The sequence below is a fragment of the Lissotriton helveticus genome, chromosome 7, assembly GCF_964261635.1.
Source record: "Lissotriton helveticus chromosome 7, aLisHel1.1, whole genome shotgun sequence".
NCBI classification, from domain to species: domain Eukaryota; kingdom Metazoa; phylum Chordata; class Amphibia; order Caudata; family Salamandridae; genus Lissotriton; species Lissotriton helveticus.
In genome coordinates, this window is record NC_136068.1 from 445510920 (window position 1) to 445522826 (window position 11907).

Genomic DNA, 11907 nt, shown 5'->3' on the forward strand with positions numbered 1-11907 from the left:
TTTCTGTGGTTTTTATAAAAATCTCTCCGCTCATTATTTAATGCCCTATTGTAGAAAACACAATTTGTCTAGTTTTAGAACTGCATTGAGGTCCTTTTTATCACTGGGATCAGATGAAGTAATACTCAGAGTGAGTTGCTTCCTCAAAGCTGCCGTCCGTTCACGAGCCACTTTACACATTGATGTATAACATCTGCACATGTGCTCTTTTTGCACTTTGTAATTTTATTTTGTAAATTTTTGCATTTTGCACATTACTTATGTGGACCTATTAATGATGCTGATAACATTTATCCTTTTTAATTATGTTTTTAGAAATCACTTTTTAATTGTGTAAAGGTTGTTGCTTTTAAAAAGGAGGGATACTTTGTATGTTGATGTGAAATTGACTGACTGGCCTTTTGTCTTTTAGCCAGCTGATATATTACTGTACTGTACTGTTTTGATTGAATTTGTCGCACTTTTATGGATGTTTTTATTCCGAATAAAGATCTTTTGACTTGACTTGACTTGACAGCAAGAGGCTTATCATTACCCATTTCCTGTAGTAAACAGATACCACGCTCTTTCAGGACTAGATGGTTTAGACTGACGCACCCAGGGTGACCTCCGTGAGGCAAATTCTCTGCTTCAAACACACTTTACAGGTGAACAATTAATAGTTGCTACCCAACTTACTAGTAATATGAGGGAAACCAATGACGTCTCTCCTCAAAGAACTAGCACTGAATTTATGTCAGTGCCGCTAAGTGATCCATCATCTCCAACCATTACTGAAAATCCTGGTACCATAATCACCTGGAATGTAGCGGGTCTTGCTGCAAAAATTAATGATACCAGTTGGCAATCGATAACAATGACCCATTCTATTATAGCCCTCCAGGAAACATGGGCAACTGAAGAATCCCACTTACTGGGATATAAAACTATTTTTACCCCTGCTGTACCTAGCAAAAGAGGAAGACACAAGGGAGGCTTGTCCCTGTATTTATCAATTACCACTGGCCCAACCGTTCTTAAAAGCTTTACAGATAGTAGTTATTATCAAATCTTAATCTCAACTTGGGGCTCTCAAAAAAACTTGGTTATAGTAAACTTTTACAGCAATATCCCCATAACACAAGTAGAGAATGTTATTAAAAAATTATCAGCTACCCTTAGTAACATCGAAGAAAGCTTATCAGGAGACATGGCCCTTATGTGGGTAAGAGATTTTAATTGCTCCCTATGTCCGAGGAGCCTACAGGGTGTGTGCGGTCTGGAGGATGAAAATCAAGGGGTGCTGAACCATTTTTCTCATACTAAATTAGGGGACCTGCTAAATAATATACTGGGAGATTACTCCTTAGCTTTCATTAATGAAGTTTGTACCCCTCCGAAAATATTTAGTCCCACTTTCAATGGCAGAGGGGCAAAATCAATTATTGATTTTACACTCCTTTCTTCCCGTTATGCTGCATTGGTTACTAACTGGGAGACTGTCCTTACTGGTGTGATTGACCATTACCCCATTTCAGTAACTTTTAACTTTGATCTGGATAAGCCATCTCAAAATCACTTCTCAAAGTACGATTTGAATCCCATTCTTGGGCAACAAAATGGGTTTTGCATTAAATGGGAGAAGGTAATCCCAGAAAATTTTATAAAAAGTTTGATTACTAGCTCCAAACAGGAAATTAATACTTGTTTGTCACCAGAAGAAGATCCAACTTCTGTGCTTGAATCTTTTGATAAAATCTGTTCATCCATTAAACAGCTCTTGGTGAGAACCCCTCGTAATGTGGTTAAGGGCTCCCCTGGGTGGTTTGATGCAAATTGCACTAGGGCACTCTCTGCTCTCAAAAAAGCCCTGCATTCTACTCTCTCAACTAGACTACAGATCCAATCTGCAAGGCGCAGGTATCGCACTGCCTTGGCTAACAGAAAGAAAGAGCTGAAATCCCAAGCTTGGTCTGCTCTCCATGTAGAGTCTGAGCTAAAGGATAATGTTTCCTTCTGGAAGGCTGTAAATGCACCGTTTTATCGAGATCATCAGGGCCCTCGGATAGATAATGCCATCGGCACAGGAATGGGTGAATCATTTCCAGGCCCTCTATAGCATTTCAGCCCCCCTAGAAGACTTCTCTCACACAAGAACTGTATCAGAAAAAACGTGTACTCCCTTTCCATTAGACATACAATTTGAGATTGAGGAGGTCTACAAAGCACTAAGGGAAAGTCCTGCGGCTAAAGCCCCTGGACCAGATTGTGTTCCCATTGATGTTTTTAGAAATCTCCCTGATCTCTGGGCGCCAATACTTACTACAGTACTAAATTGTTCAAACAAAATTGGCTTTATTAGGACCTGGCAGGAGGCAGTTCTGGTTCCTGTATATAAAAAGGGGGACAGGAATGATCCTGTCTGCTATCGGCCCATCTCGCTTTTAGATGGCCTCATGAAGATAGCGGGCAGGATCATTCTTGCCCGTATACAGGATTGGTTGGAGGAGCATGATGTTCTATCCACCCTACAATACGGGTTCAGGAGAGGGAGAGGGACAATAGAGCAAGGCTTAAACCTTTCTCTAATAACTTCTAAATATATACATGCCCAAAAAAATAATTTATATGTAACATTCGTAGACCTTAGTTCTGCGTTCGATTGCGTAAGGCATGACACCTTGTGGCAAACTCTAATGGACATCGGGCTGGATAATAGGATACTTACTTTTATTAGAGAACTTTACTCCGGGGCTGGTGCACGCGTAAGATATGGCAGAAGAGGGGAATGCTCAGACTTTTTTCCTATTCGTAGAGGAGTAAGGCAGGGGTGCATTCTCGCTCCCCTGCTTTTTAATTTATATATTAACGATGTGGGTTCCTTTCTCACAGAACAATATTATGATTACCCAGTAGTAAAAGGAAAACCCATTCCAATTCTCCTCTATGCCGATGATGCAGCTATTCTCTCACAGACAAGGATGGGACTCCAAAAGGCAGTACAGACTTTTTCACATTATATGAGGGCTAGGGGGCTACATGTAAATGTTTCTAAGACATTTACCATGTCATGTGGACCAAATAAATGTAGAGCACCTTGTCTGATTACCTTGGATGATAGGCTTGTGGAGCTAGCGGATATATTTTGCTACCTGGGAGTGCACTTTGATAGACAGTGTACATGGAAGCCCGCGGTAAATGCGAGGGCTTTAGCTTTTAATAGAGCAACGGGTGCACTCTCAACTTTTGCTAAAAAGCTAGGGTCCTGGCCAGGAAGGGAGCTTCTGCAAATATTCAAAGCCAAATGTGTCTCAACAGGTACCTACGAGGCGGGTTTATGGGGATCACAGCCTGTGGAGGCCATTCAACGTATCGAGAACAGGTTTCTACGATACTTACTGGCCGTCCCAATGAGCACATCTACATATGTGCTGCATGCTGAAGTTGCCCTGCACTACATCTCGGACATTATAAAACTGGCGCTGATTCTACTCTGGCACAATGTCTGGACTAATCCTGCCATAGAATTTAATAGAACTATTATAGAGGACTGCTTGGCCTGTGATGGGGCAAAACATATCAAATGGTTCCCCTACATCAAAAATCTTGCATGTGAAATAGGCCATCCTGAATACTTTTCAAACCCAACTACTATGGAGCTTAAAAAAATCTCTATTAGAACATCTGGAAATGAAAAGATGGGATGAAGAAAGGACCAAGATAACTGTCATAAGCCACGATGATGTCACATTGCACAGGGACATTCAGTTGTATCTCGTATTAGACCAACCTTTTTACTACCGTAGGCTTTTAACATGTTTCCGTTTGGAACCTTTCTATAGATTAGTAACTCTGCCTCGATGTAATGATTGGTCGAGAGAAAAAAGAATTTGTCCCTGTGATGAGCTGTCATTTCAATCGAATATTCATTGTAACCTTTTCTGCACCCTCTATAGTCATCCTAGGCGGCAAATTCTGAAACCTCTCTTCTTATCCTGGGGTCTAAGAAAATCAAGAGAAGCATATAACAAGTTAAGGACATTGGATGATCACTACACTATAAATACTGTAACCCTGTACCTGAGAGCAATACTTAGATTGAGAAGGTCTATTATAATTGATTAGCCCTAGTTTCTACCAATGTATTAGTTTTAACCTCTTAAATAGTTTGAATGTACTCTCTGTATTCTTAAATGTTTTTAATAATTTTCAATTGTACAGTATAATTAGAGTTTTAATTATTAGTGTAAATGATATCATTTTTAATTTGTGATTTTATTGTCTATGCTTTTATGAATTTGTTTACACAATTCGAATAAAGCTTTTGAAAAAAAAAAAATAGAAATGCATATCTTATTTTTCTGCCCGGCTTACCAATATTCGAGGAAAAGATGGATCAAACCTTTATGTAACATCCTTAATTTAAGACACTGCAGACAGGCAGAACGGATTCTGCAATCAGACACTACTCAATTGGTTGTATTCTGAGTGTCTAGGTTTCTTATGAACGTAATGTTCCTTAGAGCCAAAAATGGTTTAAAATTGTAATTGCAACAGCGCATTGTTTAAACTGATACATGGAGGTAATAAGGTTACTTAATTTCTCTTTCCCAAAACGCACCATGTCATTCATTTTTATAATATTATATTGGAGTATTCCAGTAGCGATTGACCGATTGTATAATAATATTTTAAATTTTATGGAATGCATATTTTTAAATACCCCTGTTATTTTTATACATATAAATAATTATTGTATTTTTTTATATACAAATGATTTTATCTGTAAATTATTGATGAAATGTGGAAATAACACCCCCCTCTCTCCTATTTGGCATAATTGTTAAGATTGTTTAACCATTGTAATCCTTGTGATGATGATTTTAAAAAAAAATAATTACTGTGATGCATTTTTTTATCTTATGTACTTTCATGGTCCATAGTAGACCGAAATAAAGTTTCTGAATGAATGTATATAATTTGCAAACACATGTCCATTTATGTACAGTGTGCCTGTGCAGTACCAATGTTTTGGCTTTTAACGGCATACTACAGATGTGTTTAGGATGATTGTTAAGAAATAGTATTGTAAACAAGAGGACCCAGGAGCTATGTTTAAGCAGGTCCTTCACATAATCTCCAAGGGGATAATGTGTTACAAAGGAGTGTGCAGTTCCTAGGGGAAACGGAGGGGAAAGGTAGGTCCTCACACACCCTTGAGGATGTCATGCTTCATCATAGGGCCTGCTCCTCATTGGGCCGGGGCTGCAATGCCCGATGGGCACCCGTGAGCGGGGCTCTTTAGAGGAGATGGGGCTATCAAGATTGGTGGTATGTCTACGAAGATTGCACTCCTAAAACAACAAACAGAAGATTTAGAAAATAGGAATAGGCGCAATAATCTCCAAATTTATTGTATACAGCAAGGTGCGGAGGGATCTGACAAGCTTGCATTTCTTGGAGTCCACAATCCTAAGCTGGTAGGTCTTTAAGAAGGAACACCCCTCAACATACAACATGCTCACCGTATCGGTCCTAAATCTAAGAATGCCCAAGCACTGGTTGCCCTAGAGGAATAATTGTTCTATTTCTAGAGTATACTATATTGTTTATGGTGGTATCGGCGGCTAAACAAAGCAAACAGATACTATGGTCCGATCAGAGAGCTTTTATTTCTCAAGATGTATCACGTGCAACTGCTCCCCATTGGAAGGAGTTTTTATCCTTGCGTCCTATTCTACGATCTATGAATGAGAGATATGGACTTGTGCACCCATGCTTCTTTAAAATCACATATAAGGAACAAACTTTCTCTTTCAACAGAACAAATGATCTGAGGAAATTTATTCTCCAACACAAGGGTGAATCAATGAATCTTGGGAAAGCCTGAATTCTTTATTCAACGTCGCCCAGATTATTCTATGCATATGCTTTTTAGTCCTTGTTTTTTAATTGAATTTGCTTATTCTCAAAGAGTCAAATATGTTGTCATTAGATAGAATGTTCATGGTTAACGATGTTTGTGATATTGTTGATATACTTAATCAATTCGCCCACTGGTTTTACCTCACTATTTATTTATTCCTCTCTAAAGTAGTCTATTGTCTAATCCGGATTTCCTTCTTTGGTGTGTTGTCTCCCAAACACCTCCCTTCCTAGGTATCCTGTTTCCATATTATCCTCTTGTCTTGGTGAGTTATACTCAATGGTCATTTATGTACAATGAACCCCTGTTCTTGTCTTATCTGTATTGTTGCTTTATTGGACCTAGTTACATTATTAGCTGCTGTGCTGTTTTTTATTGTATTTTCATTCCCCTCTTTTTCTATTTAAATTCTTGGTTTCTCTCTCTAATAACAATAGTTTCCATCGCTATGGCTATTTAATTTATTTCAACTTTTGCCTGCTGTCTGTCTTCGGATTTGCGCTTCTCCATCCTTCCATCATATTTTTCTCACCCTTGATGTGTCTTACTTTCCTCATGACTGAAGCTTACTGACTTTTTGTCATCTCTACTGCCTACCTTAGCGTAGTTGTCCTTTTCTATGTTCCCATTTCATTTTCTTCCTTTTCTTTTTTTTCTTTCTTTTATTTCTTCCCCTTTTTTGGTTCCATTATGCATCATAGATCTTCAACTATAAATGTTAGATTATTGTTTAAGTCATTTGCATTCAGATGGTTTGTTGTCCCAGTTTACTTTTACAGATACAATGTTATATTACATATGTTAACATACTACAATGGTGAATTCCCTTAAGATTATTTCTTGGAATGTCAAGAACTTGCGTAACCCTATTAAAAAACAGTGAGTTCTTACCGACTTAGCAAGACTTAAATGAAATATTGCACTGTTACAAGAGATGCATTTACTTGCCAAAGATTTAAAATCATTACATGAAAACTGGGTGGGTCAGGTTTTCTGTTCCCCAGCCCTTCACCATAAAAACGGAGTTATTATACTGGTTCACAAATCTCTTCCCTTGCTAATAAAAAAGGAGGAAAGTGATATGGAGAGTGGATGGGTTTTAATACATGCCACTAGTCAGTCATCATACGCCTGTTTCTATTCTTAATATTTATGGTCCTAATGGCATTGATGTACAATTTTGGGAACAAATGTCAGTTGTTTTACACTCATGTTGTGATGCAAATGTATTGGTAGGTGGTGATTTTAATCAGATTGTAGACCCTTTCTAAGATAGAAAATCTCAAGTTAAATATGTTCCTAATAAAATGCAGAAAACCTATATATGCAGTATCCATTGCAGAGGATTAATTGATGCATGGAGACTATATTCTCCAGATACATTGGAATACATATTTTATTCACCTACTCATGAATTCCACTCCAGAATTGATTACCTATTTCTTTCACCCTCCCTAGTACTTCTCTCACACGTGATGAGATTGGGTCAGTATTAATTTCGGATCATGCACCAGACTAGACTTAGACTTACTACCTGAGACTTCTAAAGCTAATTGATGGCGTTTCAACAATAGCTTTCCGAAGAACAAAGAATTTGTACAGAATTTTGGATGTTTCCTACATGAGTTTTTTCTGCCTAATTTCACACCGGATATCTCATTTCACAGTGTTTAGGATGCCTTTAAGGCTTCTGCTCGAGGACATATAGTTAAATATGTCATGGCCCAAAAAAAAAGTCAATGAAGAATCCACATTATTGCTTCAATCTGTTAAACAATTAGAACATGAGTTTTTTTCCCACTAAAAATGTTCTCCAGCGTTTATTGAATGCTAAATTTGATTAATAGAAAATCAACAGAGGAAGCTGCTGGAACACTGTTAAAAAATGAATTCCAAGTTCTATCGTGGGCGGAATAAAGCCGGCAAACGACTTGCCAGTTACCTGAAAGCTAAATTTCAAAAGTCTAAAATAGTAAAGATTATAGATGAAAGTGGGACTCCTCATGTTAAAGACAGACATTTTGAAGTATTTTTCTGTCTATTATACTAATCTTTACACACCAGATCACTTTCCCACAGATGAGGCATTGGATTCCTATTTTCATTCTCTCCCACTAAGACAGCAACAGACACAGGGCCTTTCCTTTTTAGAAGAGCCTTTTTCAATTTCTGAATTAAAATCTGCCCTTAATGCATTACCCAAAGAGAAAGCACCGGGTCCAGACGGTTTTTCTGTTGAATTTTACTCATGTTTTTCATATCTTTTACTCCCACATCTACTTGCTTTATATCCGTGTTTTCTCTCACATGATGAAGCTAAGGGGACTTTTTTGGAGGCTATGTTTGTTTGATTCCTAAAAAAGATAAAGATCTCTCCTCATGTGCTATTTATAGACCTATCTCTCTTAATAATTTAGATTGCAAACTTTTTGTCAAGTTACTATCAATTAGAATCTCTCCTCTAATTCCCGATATGGTCGAATTTGAACAGATGGGATTTGTTAAGGGCAGGCACATGACCGATAATTTGAGGTTGTTTCTAGATATTTTACATATGGCCTCCATTAACAATACACCTATGGCTGCTGTAAATTTAGATGCCGAAAAGGCTTTTGACCGTATCAATTGGAAATTTATGATGTGACCTTTAAAATGGCATGGCTTCAGGCCAACTTTTAAAAAATATACAGCTGTATTGCATTCCTCCCCAATGACATCTGTTTTTTTTAAATGGTACTCAATCTTCATATTTTCCTCTTTCACAGGGTACTAGACAGGGGTGTCCTTGATCTCCTTTGCTTTTTATTTTATCCCTTAAACACTTTTTACACACACTTAAGAAGTTCCTTATCATTTCAGGGCTTTCGACAAAGACAATGAGATTAAATTCTCAGCATATACCGGCATTTACTAATCTTTTATCTACTTATTCGAAACTATCTGGATTTAAATTAAACTTTTCAAAATCTGAGGTACTTCCTCTTAACAAGTATTGTCGGAAAGTTATGTTCGATGGCACAAGGCTCAAGTGGTCTTCACAATTAATGAAATGTTGAGGAATTAAATATTCTCCTTCCTTAACAAAGACAATTCAGATAAATGTAGAAGATGTTCACCATAAAATTCTTCAAATGACAGAGAAATGGTCTTCTTTATCTTTGTCTTGGTGGGGAAGATTGGCCACCATAAAGATGATGTTTTTACCGGTTATTAATTTTTACTTGTCCATGTTGCCTATTAAACTTCCTTTAACACTTTTTAAGTTATTAAATGAATCCCTTACTACGGTGCAGAACAGGAATATCGACAGAGAAATATCGTGGGACATTAATATCGACGCAAAAATATTGTGGGGAAGAAATATCGACAACAAAAATATAGTTGACAAGGATATCGACTGACAGGTACATAATATCGATTACAAAAATATTGTTGTAATAAATATCGTTTACAAAAATATAGTTGACAAAAATATTGATTTATTTATAATGTTATGTATTTTAGTGTTTTAAGGAGAATTGTTTGTCATTTTATTATGTTTTAGAATTTATTAGTTCTTAATTTATTTTAAGTTCTGAGATTTTAGTTTGATTAATAATAGTTGAATAATTAGTTGGTAATTAATTTCAATTAGGCAATTAATTATGTTAATTGTTTAATTTTAGGTGTGTGTAGTGGTGTTTATATGTGTAAATGGTGAGAAGGGTAGTAAGTAATTTATGTTTTATTGATTAATTAAATATTTTTAAATTAATTATCATTAATGAATTATTAATTGTAATAGTGCAATTCATTTTAGGTGTGTGTTGTGGTGTTTATGTGTAAATGGTGTGAATGGTAGTAAGTAATTCATTTTATATTGATTAATTAAATAATACATTAATTAGTCATTGTTAAATGTAATTGTGTAATTAATTTTAGGTGTGTGTTGTGGATATTATAGTGTTAAATATTGTGTAATTAATTATTTTTTATTATATTTGGTAATAATAATATATTTAAATGTATATATTAATTATGTTAATATTGGAAATTACATTTAATAAAAATGCAGATTTCGTTTTTTATTGTTTTGGGATCCAGCGCTTTCCCTACTGTTGCACTAACTGGAGTGGGAATAGTAATTTTTACCCACCCTCTATCCAATGCTTTCCCTACTGTTGCACTCATTAGAGTGGGAATAGTAAATGTTACCCATCCGCTATCCAGCGCTTTCCCAACTGTTGCATTCACTGGATTGGGAATAGTAATCTTTACCCCTACGCTTTCCAACGCTTTCCCTACTGTTGCACTCACTAGTGTGGGATTAGTAATTTTTACCCCTCTGCTATCCAACGCTTTCCCTACTGTTGCACTCACTGGAGTTGTAATAGTAATATTTACCTCTCCGCTATCCAGCGCTTTCCCTACTGTTGCACTCACTGGAGTGGGAATAGTAATTTTTACCCCCTCGCTATCCAGGGTTTTAACTACTATTTTTTTTATTTTGTTATTAAATGTATGTATTATTCTTTTTTAAATAGCCAGAGCTGCAGATTTACAGAAGGGAAATACCTTTTGGACAGCTGTTAAAGACCTACGCTCCTCTGGACAGCTCATGACCCCGATCAGTTGCACCATCACAGGTGAAGCATGGGTGAATCATTTTAACGCCATCTATGCGGCGCCCCATTCGGAGCGGGCTTCATTGTCCTTCTGCCACCCACCAAGGGTTGATATAACTTTATCTGAGGTAGAAGATGGCATTAACCAGAGCGTGGGGAATAAGGCACCGGGCCCTGATGGCTTACCCATTGATATCATCAAACTGAATCCAGATGTCTGGGCTCCGCTCCTTTTAAATGTTTTTAACAATCTTACTGTTGCTCCCCTCCCTTGCACTGGGTCAACAAGCATTATCGTCCCTATTTATAAAAAGGGAGATCGTTCTCAACCAAGCTGTTACAGGCCCATCTCCCTCATCGATAATACGCTAAAAATTCTTGGCAGGATCTTATATAATAAGATTCTGTGCTGGACTGAGGACAATGGCATCTTGGAACGCTGCCAATTAGGTTTCCGCAATAGGGTCGGAACCATTAAGCAGTGTCTCAATCTAAACCTAATTCTGGGGAAATGCAATATTGCACGCAGATCGCCAGTCTATCTCGCCTTCATGGACCTGTCCCCTGTGTTCGATTTTGTCAATAAATCGAAACTCTGGACAGCCCTCTTGAATTACGGCTTAGACGAGCCCCTTGTGCACTTCCTGGCTAACTTGCACAAAGATTTGAACGCTTGTGTCAGAATTGGCCAGGGGGGCGAAGTAACAAATACTTTTAAAGTCCAAATAGGGGTTAGACAAGGATGTGTTTTAGCCCCGCTCCTTTTTATTATTTATATTAATGGTCTTCATAAAACCCTTATCCCTCTTTCCTACGATGTCCCGAAAATTATGGGCAATTACCTCCCCGTTCTGCTCTACGCAGATGATGCGGTCCTTATGGGCTGCACTCCGAATGCTTTACGCATCCTGGTGAAGGGATTTGTCGATTATATGGAGTCTCTCGACTTAAAAACCAACTTCAAGAAATCCTTTATTATGTCTTGTGGCCCTCATAAACGACAGTTAGGTAGTATTTCGGTAGGCGCAGACAAACTGTGGTCCACTAATAGTTTTCCTTATTTAGGGTGGTCTTTGCTGTGAATAACTCCTGGACTGAGCACATTGCTCACTCCAGAGGTAGGTTCTCAAAGGCTATCAACTCAATCCTTAGCCTACCCTGCTCTAAACACACTTGTACTTTATCTGCTATCTTAAAAATTTATAAAGCCCAGTGTACCCCCGTTGCCACTTATGGCGCGCAGGTCTGGGGTGTGGCCAAGTGTGGACCCATACAATTGGAAGAGAATAGATTCCTCATGAAGATGCTCTGTGTCCCTATCTCTACTACACAATATGTTTGTCACAAGGTGCTAAATTTGAATTTCATTGACCAGTCCCCCCCCCGTCTAAAGAAAAT